This window comes from Cervus elaphus, chromosome 12, assembly GCF_910594005.1.
Source record: "Cervus elaphus chromosome 12, mCerEla1.1, whole genome shotgun sequence".
NCBI lineage: Eukaryota > Metazoa > Chordata > Mammalia > Artiodactyla > Cervidae > Cervus > Cervus elaphus.
In genome coordinates this window covers 9801218-9816425 of record NC_057826.1, presented here as the reverse complement: position 1 = coordinate 9816425, position 15208 = coordinate 9801218, and positions in this window count along the sequence as shown.

The window sequence follows — 15208 nt, the reverse complement described above, 5'->3', positions numbered from 1 at the left end:
TGCAACCCCATTGACTGCAGCACGCCAGGCCTCCCTGTCCATCACCAACTCCCAGAGCTTGCTCAAACTCATGTCCATTGAGTCCCTGATGCCATCCAGCCATCTCTTCCTCCGTTGTCCCCTTCTCTTCCTACGTTCAATCCTTCCCAGCATCAGGGTGTTTTCCAATGTCAGTTCCTCGCATCAGGTGGCCAAAGTATTGGAGCTTCAGCTTCAGCATCAGTCCTTCCAATGAATATTCAGGACTGATTTACTTTAGGATTGACTGGTTTGATCTCCTTGCAGTCCAAGGGACTCTCAAGAATCTTCTCCAACACCACAGTTCAAAAGCATCAATTCTTTGGCACTGAGCTTTCTTTATAGTCCAACTCTCACATCCATACATGACTACTGTAAAAACTATAGCTTTGACTAGAGAGATCTTTGTCAGAAAACAAATGTCTCTGTTTTTAATCTATCTAGGTTGCTATCTAGGTTGGTCATAGCTTTTCTTCCAAGGAGCAAGCATCTTTTAATTTCATGGCTGCAGTTAACCATCTGCAGTGATTTTGGAGCCCAAGAAAATAAAGTCTGTCACTGTTTCCATTGCTTCCCCATCTATTTGCCATGAAGTAATGGGACTGGATGCCATGATCTTAGTTTTCTGAATGTTGAGTTTTAAGCCAACTTTTTCACTCTCCTCTTTCACTTTCAATGAGAGGCTCTTTAGTTCCTCTTCACTTTCTGCTATAAGGGTTTTGTCATCTGAGTATCTGAGGTTATTGATATTTCACCCAGCAATCTTGATTCCAACTTATGCTTCATCCAGTCTGATATTTCTCATGATGTACTCTCCATATAAGTTAAATAAGCAGGGTGACAATATGCAGCCTAGACATACTCCTTTCTCAATTTGAAACCAGTCTGTTGTTCCATGTCCATTTCTAACTGTTGTTTCTTGACCTGAATACAGATTTCTCAGGAGGCAGGAATGGTGGTCTGGCTTTCCCATTTCTTTAAGCATTTTCCATAGTTTGTTGTGATCCACACAGTCAAAGGCTATGGTGTAGCCAATAAAGCAGAAGTTGATGTTTTTCTGGATTTCTCTTGCTTTTCCGATGATCCAATGAATGTTGGCAATTTAATCTCTGGTTCATCTGCCATTTTTAAATCCAGCTTGAACATCTGGAAGTTCTCCGTTCACATACTGTTGAAGCCTGGTTCAGAGAATTTTGAGCATTACTTTGCTACTGTGTGAGATGAGTGCAATTGTGTGGTAGTTTGAACATTCTTTGGCATTGCCTTTCTTAGGGATTGGAATGAAAACTGACCTTTTCCAGTCCTGTGGCCACTGCTGAGTTTTCCAAACTTGCTGGCATATTGTGTGCAGAACTTTCACAGCATCATCTTTTAGGATTTGAAATAGCTCAGCTGGAATTCCATCACTTCCATGAGCTTTGTTCGTAGTGATACTTTCTAAGGCCAACTTGAGTTCGCATTCCAAGATGTCTGGCTCTAGGTGAGTGATCACACCATTGTGGTTATCTCGGTCATGATGATCTTTTTTGTACAGTTTTTCTGTGTATTCTTGCCACCTCTTCTTAATCTCTTCTGCTTCTGTTAGATTCATACTGTTTTTATCCTTTATTGTGCTCATCTTTGCATGAAATGTTCCCTTGGTATCTCTAATTTTCTTGAAGAGATCTCTAGTCTTTCCCATTGTGTTGTTTTCCTCTATTTCTTTGCATTGATCACTGAGGAAGTCTTTCTTATCTCTCCTTGCTATTCTTTGGAACTCTGCATTCAGATGGTATATCTTTCCTTTTCTCCTTTGCGTTTAGTTTCTTTTCTTTACTCAGCTATTTGTACAGCTGCTTCAGACAACATTTTGCCTTTTTGCATTTCTTTTTCTTGGGGATGGTCTTGATGACTACCTCTCAAACAATGTTATGAACTGCAATCCACAGTTCTTCAGGCACTCTATCAATCAGATCTAATCCCTTGAATCTATTTTTCACTTCCATTGTATAATCGTAAGGGATTTGATTTAGGTCATACCTGAATGGTCTAGTGGTTTTCCCTACTATCTTCAAGTTAAGTCTGAATTTGGCAATAAGGAGTTCATGATCTGAGCCACAGTCAGCTCCTGATCTTGTTTTTGCTGACTGTATACAGCTTCTCCTTCTTTGGCTGCAAAGAATATGATAATATAATCAATCTGATTTCAGTGTTGACCATCTGGTAATGTCCATGTGTAGAGTCGTCTTTTGTGTTGTTGGAAGAGGGTGTTTGCTATGACCAGTGCATTCTCTTGGCAAGGCTCTGTTAGCTTTCGCCCTGCTTCATTCTTCATTCTGTACTCCAAGGTCAAATTTGCCTGTTACTCCAGATATCTCTTGATTTCCTACCTTTGCATTCCAGTCCCCTGTGATGAAAAGAACATCTTTTTTGGGTGTTAGTTCCAGAAGGTCTTGTAGACTGTCATAGAACCATTCAGCATCAGTTTCTTCAGCATTATTGGTTGGGCATAGACTTGGAATACTGTGATATTGAATGGTTTGCCTTGGAAATGAACAGAGACCATTCTGTTGTGTTTGAGATTGCACCCAAGTACTGCATTTTGGGCTCTTTTGTTGACTATGAGGGCTACTCCATTTCATCTAAGGGATTCTTGCCCACAGTAGTAGACATAATGTTCATCTAAGTTAAATTCGCCCATTCCAGTCCATTTAGTTCACTGATTCCTAAAATGTCGATGTTCACTCTTCCCATCTCCTGTTTGACCACTTCCAATTTGCCTTGATTCATGGACCTGACATTCCAGGGTCCTATGCAATATTGTTCCTTACAGCATCGGACACTAGTGCATCACCAGTCACATCCACATATTACGCCTGCAAATGAAATGCTATTCAGCAATGAAAATGAATGGACTACTTACAGATGCAACAACCTAAGTAAATGTTCAGAACAGAGTTAACACTAGCAAGCTTGTGACGGTTGTCCTTAAAAAGATATGCTTAACCCATTTTTTGATTGGGTCATTTATTTTTCTGGAATTGAGCTGCAGGAGTTGCTTGTATATTTTTGAGATTAATCCTTTGTCTGTTTCTTCATTTGCTATTATTTTCTCCCAATCTGAGGGCTGTCTTTTCACCTTACTTATAGTTTCCTTTGTAGTGCAAAAGCTTTTAAGTTTCATTAGATCCCATTTGTTTAGTTTTGCTTTTATTTCCAATATTCTGGGAGGTGGGTCATAGAGGATCTTGCTGTGATTTATGTCGGAGAGTGTTTTGCCTATGTTCTCCTCTAGGAGTTTTATAGTTTCTGGTCTTACATTTAGATCTTTAATCCATTTTGAGTTTATTTTTGTGTATGGTGTTAGAAAGTGTTCTAGTTTCATTCTTTTGCAAGTGGTTGACCAGTTTTCCCAGCACCACTTGTTAAAGAGGTTGTCTTTTTTCCATTGTATATCCTTGCCTCCTTTGTCAAAGATAAGGTGTCCATAGGTTCGTGGATTTATCTCTGAAAAATAAATGACCCAATCAAAAAATGGGCCAAAGAACTAAACAGACATTTCTCCAAAGAAGACATACAGATGGCTAACAAACACATGAAAAGGTGCTCAACATCACTCATTATTAGAGAAATGCAAATCAAAACCACAATGAGGTACCATTACACACCAGTCAGGATGGCTGCTATCCAAAAGTCTACAAGCAATAAATGCTGGAGAGGGTGTGGAGAAAAGGGAACCCTCTTACACTGTTGGTGGGAATGCAAACTAGTACAGCCACTGTGGAAAACAGTGTGGAGATTCCTTAAAAAACTGGAAATAGAACTGCCATATGACCCAGCAATACCACTTCTGGGCATACACACTAAGGAAACCAGATCTGAAAGAGACACGTGCACCCCAATGTTCATCGCAGCACTGTTTATAATAGCCAGGACATGGAAGCAATCTAGAAGCCCATCAGCAGATGAATGGATAAGGAAGCTGTGGTACATATACACCATGGAATATTACTCAGCCGTCAAAAAGAATTCATTTGAACCAGTCCTAATGAGATGGATGAAACTGGAGCCCCTTATACAGAGTGAAGTAAGCCAGAAAGATAAAGAACATTACAGCATACTAACACATATATATGGAATTTAGAAAGATGGTAACGATAACCCTATATGCAAAACAGAAAAAGAGACACAGAAATACAGAACAGACTTTTGAACTCTGTGGGAGAAGGTGAGGGTGGGATGTTTCAAAAGAACAGCATGTATACTATCTATGGTGAAACAGATCACCAGCCCAGGTGGGATGCATGAGACAAGTGCTCGGGCCTGGTGCACTGGGAAGACCCAGAGGAATCGGGTGGAGAGGGAGGTGGGAGGGGGGATCGGGATGTGGAATAAGTGTAAATCTATGGCTGATTCATATCAATGTATGACAAAACCCACTGAAATGTTGTGAAGTAATTAGCCTCCAACTAATAAAAAAATTAAAAAAAAAAAAAAAAAGATATGCTTAAGCGTTGGCACTTGGTTAGTAACTGGGAGCTTAGATTTCAAGAGTTCCCACCGTTTTCAGAACTGTCAAAAAATGACTCAGTATACCTAAAGTGTGCAAGTAGTGTAGTTTATGGTAATACCTGCCTGCCTTCTGAGAGTCTGGAATTTTGGTTCATATCTGACAGATACTGCACATGTGACCAGATACTTCAGGAACTGAGTATCTAATCAGCTTCCCTAGTAGATATCATTGCACATGGGTTGTCCTGATTTTGCACTGGGAGATTTAAGATGTCCTGTGTGACTTCAGTGAGAGCGGACTCTTGGAAACTGTGTCTGATTTCCTCTGGACCTTGTCCCATGCCCCTTTCCCTTTGCTGATTATGCTTTGTATCCTTTTTCCTACAACAGATCAGAGCCACCAGCGTGGCAAGATGAGTCCTGTGAGTTCACCTAGCAAATCATCAAACCTAAGGGTGGTGCTGGAATTCCTAACACAATAAATCTGAGAAATGTTAGGCCCTGTGAAAGAAGCTAGACTCTCTCTGCTCTCAACAGAAGAGTACATACTACACAATGTTATTTATGTATTTTTATATACATATTATTTAGGAATATTTATTATGTAACTGTTTATTTATTAAATATATATATATAATCCTAAAGCATAAATAATTTTATATTTATTTATTAAATATATATATATATAATCCTAAAGAATAAAAACTAATCTATAGTAGTAGAGAAAAAGTCAGTTGTGTCTTGGAATGTAGTGGAATGATGGTGGGAAGGGCAGAAGGAAGGGAGCAGAGAAAGTGGTGTGAGAGAATTTTGGATGGTGATTGGTATGTTCAGTTTTTGAATTATGGAGATGGTTCAATAAATGTATACAGGACTTCCCTGGAAGTCTATTCGTTAAGACTGTGCTTCCAATATTGGGGGCAAGGGTTCAATCCCTGGTCTAGGATCATTACTGCTACATGGCCCACCCCCCCCAATAAAATACAAAAATTTTTAAATGTATCCATATGTTAAAACTTACCAAATTGTGCCACATAAATTGATCCCTGGGTTGGGAAGATCCCCTGGAGAAGGAAATGGCAACCCATTCCAGTATTCTTGCCTGGAAAATCTCATGGACGGAGGAGCCTGGCAGGCTACATTACATAGGGTCGCAAAGAGTTGGACACGACTGAGCAACTTCACTTAACTTAATTAAGTATGTGTAGTTTAGGTAGGTTGGTGACACCTAGCGGAAGCTGTTCTTCTTCTTCTTCTTTTTTTTTTTAAGCACTTTCTACATAATAGGTAATATAGTCAGCACTTTCTGTGGGTTGTATTGCTTTTTATCTAAAAAAAAAAAAACAAAAAAACACCTCCTGAGGTAAGCGCTGGTTTACCTCCTGACTCCTGGTTTGGCTTTTTGAAAGGTTCCTTACTTCATCTTCTTGTCCCTTCTCCCCTCGATTTTGTTCTTCAAGCCCAACTTCTGCTACAGATTTCCTGTTGAGTAACAGGTTCATTTGATCCCCTTTCCTCAGCCCATTAACTTAGGCTCTGTCTACCTTATATTTTGACTATTGATTCCATGGGATTCTCAGCAATGACAGCACCCACTCCTCCAGGCAAGAGACCCTCTTTCCAGCCCTGCCGGCTTTCCTGGTGGCTCAGGTGGTAAAGAATCCATCTGCAATGCAGGTGGTGGATTAGATCTTTTTTAAAAATGAGATAATACATAAATAAATAAAATCAGAACGTTTACTTACTCAGTCGTGTCTGACTCTTTGCGACCCCATATACAGTCCATGGAATTCTCCAGGCCAGAATACTGGAGTGGGTAGCCTTTCCCTTCTCCAGGAGATCTTTCCAACCCAGGGATGGAACCCAGGTCTCCCGCATTGCAGGCAGATTCTTTACCAGCTGAGCCACCAGGGAAGCCCAAGAATACTGGAGTGGGTAGCCCATCCCTTCTCCAGGGGATCTTCCTGAACCAGGAATCGAACCGGGATCTCCTGCATTGCAGGTGGATTCTTTACCAACTGAGCTATCAGGAAGCCCAATATGTAAATAAATAAAGTCAGAACATTTACTTATGCTTGCAACGCAAGAGACACAGGTGGTGCTTGTTCGATCCTGGGTCAGGAAGTTTCCTGGAGAAGGAAATGGCAACCCACTCCAGTGTTCTTGCCTGGGAAACCGTATGGACAGAGAAACCTGGAGGGCTACAGTCCATGGGGTCCCAAGAGCTGGACATGACTTAGCAACTTAGATGGATGACTCCCAGAGCTTAAGCTAAGCTCCTGTCCCTAGAGAAGAAGAATCAGACAAATCAGATAAACTCTCAAAGATTAAACTAAAATGAAAAAAAGAATAAAATAGGCTGTCTGCTCCTGTGTTTTGATGTATGTTTAACTTTTTGCTGTTTGGAGCCCTGCTGTACATCATCTGCTATTGTTACATTTGTCATATCAATCAATCAGAGGCAATTATGAAACTGTCAACTCCATCCTTTTTATTCAGGAGGCTGTCTAACTCTGTGGCTATTAATAACTTTCTTATCTCTCTTCGTTTATTTGCTTCTTTTCCAACATTTTGATCCCTGGTACTGATATGGCTTGTCAGTTGCAGGTAGAGAATATTGTTAGGAAATTAAATAATATTGGTTGCAGCAGACTCAAGTAATGGGGAACAATTTTCATGGTGATGCTTAGAATGTGCACTGTACTGTTTTCAAAGGGACAAAAAAGATCCTTTTCTTAGAGTGTGGACGTGAATGTTATCACTGAACTGTGTAAGAAATTGTTTCACTGGTAGAGGAGATAGTGTAATCGCCAAAAATTTCATGTCATGTCATAGATTTGCAGTCTGGCCAGGAATCAGAGTTCACATTTAATTTATCTTTCTCACATCTAGTAATATGAAGGAGTAGTAGTGAAAATAAATCCTTGCTTGAATAGCATTGGAATTTTAAGTTGGCATCTACAATTGTGCTTCCAAAGGTCTCATTTCTGTGAAGCCAGGGAGTCTGTATGGGTAGGTCAAGTTGCCACGTATGTGTCACCTGGGCTTGCAAGTCTCTCTGCCCTGAGACCTTTCTTCTTTATTGGATATGATACAGGAAGAGAGGGATTCAATTTCAAGGTAGCTAATAGAAAAGGGAGAAAAAAATCCTTACACTTTATGATAACCTAGTTTAATCATTAGGCCAGACTGTCAGGATATTCTTTTTATTTTTTTTTCTTAAAAAGAAAGATTGGAGACTTCACCATTCAGCACAGCAAGAGAATATTTTTCTTAATTGTATCTGGATAATCCACCTTAGATCCTTTTAAAAATGAAATACTATGTAAATAAATAATATATAAAGTCAGAACATTTACTTAATTTCTTAAGTTCTCAGCTTCCTCCTCTGTGTAGTGGAAATAAGTGGGGGTTGGGAATGATATATTTTATGCAACCAAATTTAGCACTGCTCATTTAGCCCAGTTTGTTACCACAAGGAAGGCAAGGTAGGAATGGTTGCTCAAAATGAATAATTACTTAACTTTTGAAAAGAGAACAGTAGAGGTATTAATAAAAGTACTTCTGCCTGCAAGTTACAGAAACCCAAGTCAAACTGATATAAGCAAAGAGTAATTTTGGCTCATTTACCTTTCAAGTTCATGGGTGGATTTTGCTGGTCCCAACTGGATCGAGGGACTCAAATGATGCCTTTAGATTTGTTTCTCTCCTTCACTATCATTTATTTATGCTTTGTCTCATGTGGGATCCAGTCTTAAGCATTCTCTTTCTAGAAGGTGATTCCTGCAAACTCTATACTTAAATTTTGACAGCTCTCTCCAATTGCAAGAACCACTATTTTCCCTGAACAGTTCTACAAAATTTTTTATTGGACCAGCTTGTGTCCTCAGTTCATTCTCGGACCAGTGTGGTCCAAGTGGAGATTCATTGTTCTGATTATCAGGCTTGGAGCATATATTTATGTCAGAAAGCAGGGTGGAGTTTATACCATTCAAACCATGTAGACTAAAAGTAGTGGTGAAACAAGGGAAAATTTGGATTGTTTTTTCTAAAAGAGAGAATAGATTCTGGGCCAGAGGCTCAGGCAGTAAAGAATCTTCCTGCAGTGTAGGAGACTGGGTTGGATCCCTGGGTCAAGAAGATCCCCTGGAGAAAGGAATGGCTATCCACTCCAGTATTCTTGCCAGGAGAATCGCATGGACAGAGGAGCCTGGAGGGCTACAGTCCATGAGGTCGCAAAGAGTTGGACACAACTGAGCGACTAACACATTCACATTTTTTTTTCACTTTTCAAGAATTATTAATAGCTGACAATTATGTAGTGCTTACTCGGTGCCAGGCACTGACTAATCTGAATGCCTTAGATATATTAAATTACTTAATCATCAAAATAACCACTTAACAGATGAGGAAATTGACGGACAGAAGTAAATTGCCCCAAGGTCATACAGCCAGTAAAGACCAGAGCTAGGGTTCAAATGCAGGCAGTCTGGCACTAGATTTCACGCTCTCTAATCACTAGGGAACACTGCCTCTTGGAATAAAGAAACATCTACTTCCACCCAGACTCTGGAATTGCAGCTATTATTTTTGCCTGTTTTATTTAAAAGCCGTTCAACATGGATAAGACCATGATTTGATTTTGGTCCTTCTCTATAATGTGGTGGTGGTAATATTACCTGGAAGATTAAATACTAATAAATAAATATGTTATTAACATACGGTAGGCACTTGACAACTGGTAACTAAAATAACACATTGATGTGCCCTGGGGTGTTCAAAAAGTCCCCAACCCTCTGAATTCCCAAAACACATCCATCATGGAATGTGAAATTGTACTTTCTCCTCTACTCACCAAGAAAATGGTTAAAAAGCAGTTCTTCATACTTCTGCCTGATTTACATTTTAGTGATTGCCTCATCACTGATTTTGCATTAAATACAGAGGTGTGACTAAATAATTCTGTCTCCCAGCATAAATTAAGAGAATGAATGTGCTTGGAATTAAACTCCCCCTGCTCTCTCTCCTCCTTCTTATCCACATAAAATACCATTTACTGAACACCTACACCCAGAGTGTGGCATATCATTCTGTGCTAATTTTCTTGGCTTTTTTGGAAATGCCCTTTATTGCAGTAAGGAAATAAATCATTGTAAAGTATGGCATTTCTTTGCAGTAAATAAGTACGGGTTTTTATAACTCTTGAAAAGAGATAGTATAAATATGTATTTTAGTAACATTTCATCACAAACATCGGTGACAGGAGTTTTCCAACTGGGGACCATATATGCAAACTAGTGAGACAAAGCTGTTAAATTTTGGAAGAGAGAGTCAACCATGTTTGTTTTTCTGTTTCTTTGGCTGCCTAGCAAAATGGGTGTTTTTTTTTCCTTCTCTTTCATGTATAATCTTGCTTTTCTCCTAAAAGGTAATTTTTCCATCTCCTTTAAGAAGTAAAAATGACAATAAAAACATGATGGCATATTTCAGAGTTTGGCTGTGTGAACAGGTAAATAATACAGTTTCTGATAAAGTACCAGGGAACCAGAAAATGGAGTTCTCTTCTTCTTTGATTAAAAGGATGTTAGGGAGATAGTATTTAGCTGAGAATGTGGAGGACACTAAAGGAGGCTTATCTTTTCACATGGAATGCCTGGGAATAACCCATAACATATTAATTTTTCTGATTACATAGTCAAAACCAAAATTTCTCTTGGCCTGGCACATGGTAATCTATGATCAACGGAAACTTGCTAACGTAAACTTTCCATTTGAGTTTCTTTGCCCCTCTATTCTTTGAAATGTTGTTCAGAGAGAAGCGTTATCAGTGTCCTAAGCAGATTTATGGGCTTCCCTGGTGGCTCAGCTGGTAATCTGCCTGCAGTGTGGGAGACATGGGTTCGATCCCTGGATTGGGAAGATCTCCTGCAAAAGGGAAAGGCTACCCATTCCAGTATTCTGGCCTGAAGAATTCCTTAGATTGTATATTTCATGGGGTCACAAAGAGTCAGACACGACTGAGCGACTGTCGCTTTCAGGCATATTTTGGCACCAATATCTGCTGTTGGTATGACTGTATCATTGGGAAAGTTATCTAGGAGGCAGGTCAGTTCTCCAGATGATCTGTTAAGCAAATAACCAGTTTTTGCTAAATTTACATAAATTTTCAAAGTTTAACAAGAATATGAATTATACGAAAGTTGGCATGCTAACTGAGCAAAGCATTTTAAAAATGATAAAGCTTTTCTATAAGAAATGCTATTTCCCAATCAACATTTTCCCTTTTCTTATTTTTTTTAAATTTTTGTCCACACTGCATGGCACATAAGAGCTTGGTTGCCCAACTCAGTACGGAACCTGTGTCCCTCCCTGCGGTGGAGGCATGGTCTTAACCTTTGGACCATCAGTCAAGTGCATACATTTAAGGTTGTTTCTGGTCCTTCTTTTGGATTTGAATTTCAGAGCTTTGGATTGTCATTTTTAAACTTTTTTTAACTTTAAGTATTTTTAATATTCTGTTGTTAACACCTCAAATGGTATCAGCTTTCAGTTTGTGCATCTGTAGCCATTTTAAATATAAATTCAAAAGCATGTGAAATAGTCACTGTGTTATATTAAATTAAATTTTAATTTCAAATTAAATTGAATTTCAACCTTAAGTGGAATTAAATCTTTAGATTAAATCCAATTTTCAGTTATTTAAAGTAGATGTAATTACAGTAAGTATTTAAATTAAATTGAGAACTTAAATCTGTGATCATCTTGAAGAAATAAATATAACCTAAAAAATTCTCATCACATAAGAAATGCAGAAACTCTGTTTGCTGGTAAGAAACAATTGAGATAGGCCAATGTGTTACATGTTTATTGAAATACTGGACATAAAGAATTACAAAATTGAAAGTGTATAGAGAAAGTGGGACTGTTCAGGATATTTTGCTATGGTGGATCATACTATGATTAGTGCCACTAATATCTTGACCATAAATCAGAAAGTGTGAAGGAAGAATTTTAGAAATAGGCTGAAGTCCGAAAATTGCTAAAATCTGACAAAACAAATAATATTAAAATGAGTTTAGAGATCAGTGGAAACAGAAGTTTCCATAATGCTTGCTGACATTTCTGTTTTGCTAATTTATTTTTTTTTTTTACAGAAGTCAAAATTCAGCCTTCCTTTTAAGCGTTTAAAGTGTTCCTCCTTGATTTTCGGTTTTCTCATCTATTTAAGCTATTAAAACCATTTTCATTAAGCCAGTAAATTTGATGGCTAGAACAAATTAGATATTTAGGAAGACGAATTTTGCTGAGTTACTTTTACGGGCATTAACTTACTGCCAGCTGCTAACTTTTCTAAGCCTCAGTTTCCACATCTGTAAAATGAGAGTGACGATAGCATTGCCTCCTTCCTTCTTTGTTCTCTCATCTGTGCTTCTCTTGAGCTGTTTATGTGTTGAGATGAAAGTATCTTGTTTCATCTCTGTAAATGTTGCCAGGACCTGACATAGATAGAATAATAATGTTAATAATAGCTCATTTTCCTGCTAGACATCGTGAAAGTGTTTTACCTAATTATCTTATTTAATTCCGAAAAAAAGCCAGCAAGAAAACAATATTATCTCCTCACTATTGATGAGGAATCAGATGCTCAAGAAAGTGGCTTACAATATGAAAAAGAGGCATAGGTAGCAAATAATGAATCTGAGCTTTAAACGCAAGTGGTATCACCCCATGTTTGTTGTATTGAATTCCTGAGGATACCTACCAATAAGCCCCACCCCTCTCTTTTGATACATGGTATGGTGCTCTACTATTAAATTTTACGTGTTTTTTTTTTCCTCTCAAAAAAATGTTCAAATATAAGGCCCTCTCAAGAGGTTAATGTGAATACATGTAGCCCAGTGTTCACTACAGCGCTACTTACAATAGCCAGGACATGGAGGCAACCTAACTGTCCATCAACAGAAGAATGGATAGAGAAGATATGGTGCATATATACAGTGGAATATTACTCAGCCGTAAAAAGGAAAGAAATTATGCAATTTTCAGAGGTGTGGATGGACCTAGAGACTCTCATACAGAGTACAGTGAATCAGAGAGAGAAAAACAAATGCTGTATAATACTGCTTATATGTGGAATATAGAAAAATAATATCGATGCACTCATTTGCCAAGCAGAAATAGAGACACAGATGGAGAGAATGAATGTATGGATACCAGTGAGAGAAGGAGCAGTAGAATGAACTGGGAGATGGGGATTGACGTCTGTACACGACTGTGTATAAAACAGGTGAGAACCTGCCATACACACACAGAGAGCTCTCCTCGGTGTTCTGTGGTGACCTCAACGGGAATGAAGTCCAAAAGAGAGGAAATACACACACACACACACACACACACACACACACACATATACATGGTTGATTCACTTTGATCTGCAGCAGAAGCTAGCACAACATTGTAAAGCAACTATACACCAATAAAAATTATTAAAACAAACCAAAACAAAAAAGGGGTTAATACGGCATGTAATTCAGATATTTTCTTTGGAGTCTATGTGGCCTGACCCTGTGAGGATGAGAGAGAGAGGAGGAAGGCAGGATGGGCAGTATGACCAAATGGTGAATTAAAGGGAGAAGGGAATGAAAAAACTCCTACAAGTAAGAGCAACTATATGAATATACTTCTGTTTTGACCCACAGTAAGACTGTGTGAGTCACTCAGTCGAGTCCAACTCTTTGGGACCCCATGGACTGTAGCCGGCCAGTCTCCTCTGTCCATGGAATTCTCAGGCAAGAATGCCGGAGTGGGTTGCCCTTCCCTTCTCCAGGGGATCTTCCTGACCCATGGATCAGACCCAGGTCTCCTGCATTGCCGACAGATTCTTTACCATCTTGAGCCACCAGGGAAGCCTAGTAAGATTAGTGTGGATTATTCTGAATTGAAGAGAATTTCTGGGTCTTTTGTCCTTACTACTTCTCATTAGTGTCTGTAGAATGACATAAAGTAGATTTGTTGAAGATGTGCAATCAGCTAGAGCCACAGACACTGCTCTCTCTCTGTTTTGTAAGAAGCTCTTGATGTCTTTGCCATCTGCAGTTGCCTGTTGTGAATGTGGTGAATTTACACAGTCTGAGAATTAACAGAGAACATCTGCAATCCTTTTCTAGGCTGAAAGCCTCACCTGAGGTAAAGTGCTAGCTTGCTCGTTGAAAAGGACATGCATGTTTCAGACTGTTGGCCTTAGAGCCACAAAGATGAAATGATACTGTTCCTTGACTTTTGGTGGTAATAATCTAAAGAATGTTTTGGGGTTCCCCTGGTGGCTCGGTGGTAAAGAGTTTGGCCTGCAATGCAGCAAAAGCAAGAGACATGGGTTCGATCCCTGAGTTGGGAAGCTGCCCTGAAGGAGAGCATAGCAACCCACTCCAGTATTCTTTCCTGGAGAGTCCCATGGACAGAGGAGTCTGGCAGGCTGTGGTCCATGGGGTCACAAAGAGTCAGACACAACTGAAAATGACTGAGCACATCACAATCTAAAGGAGAGACAGACACACAGGAAATTATGATGTAGTCAGATAAGTACAGTATAAGAGATGCAAGGCAAATGTAATTTCCAAATTGCTGAGAGCTGAATTTGTGTTAGACATGGTCCCAACACTCTATGTCTATTATGTAATTTTATTCTTATAAAACCCGCTGAGGTGCTGTGTGCTTGGTCACTCAGCTGTGTCTGACCCTTTGCGACCCCGTGAACTGCCATCCACCAGGCTCCTCTGTCCATAGGGATTCTCCAGGCAAGAATACAGAGTGGGTTGCCATGCCGTCTAGGTTATCTTCCCAACCCAGGGATCAAACCCAGGTCTCCTGCACTGCAGGCGGATTCTTTACCGACTGAGCCACCAAGGAAGCCCATTACCTCTTGTATAAGAGTAAAAACAGGGGCTCTAATAGAAATGTAAGCCATATTGCCATTGTATTCAAGTTGTAATAAAGGCTGGAGACTTAAATTTCTGCCTTTGGAAAAGAAATACAAAATTAAATATACATGTTTCAGTTGGGACGATAACACACAATGCCAGACTCTTGGGTTGAATCTGTTCGTAATCTATTTTTTCGCTAGCTTAGGATAATTTATTTAATGCCACTGAGTCTTAATTTCTTCATCTGTAGAATGGAATGTTAATATATAGTTCATAGGCTTGTGATGAAGGTTATATTGATGAAAAGTCAAGAGTTAATCTGTGAAACAAATGGGAAATTTTTATTCACATCAACCTAAGGTTTATAACTTGGGAAACAGTCTTTCAGAAAGCTCCGAGGACTGTTCTGCCTAGTAGAGGTCAAAGGGCAGTTATATATATTTTTGAGACAAAGGATTATACAACAAATGATGTTTTGGCAGTTTACACAATTCAGACTGGCATAAACAAAGTGAGTATTGGGTTCTTGTGACTCCTTACAAGAACAAATGTTATTTCTTAAGGTTATCTAGTTAATGTAGATGCACAATAAAGGGGAGGGAAGAGGCCCAAGCAGGCATTGAAAAACTTTAAATATTTCTTGTCTTGCCATAAAATATGAATTTTATTTTATCAGCAAGTGGGACTATATTGCAAAGTACTTAGCAAGGTGATTAGAGATCAGTAGGGAATAATCAATAAACACTAACTTATTAAAAGCAGTCAAGGAATGTATAAAT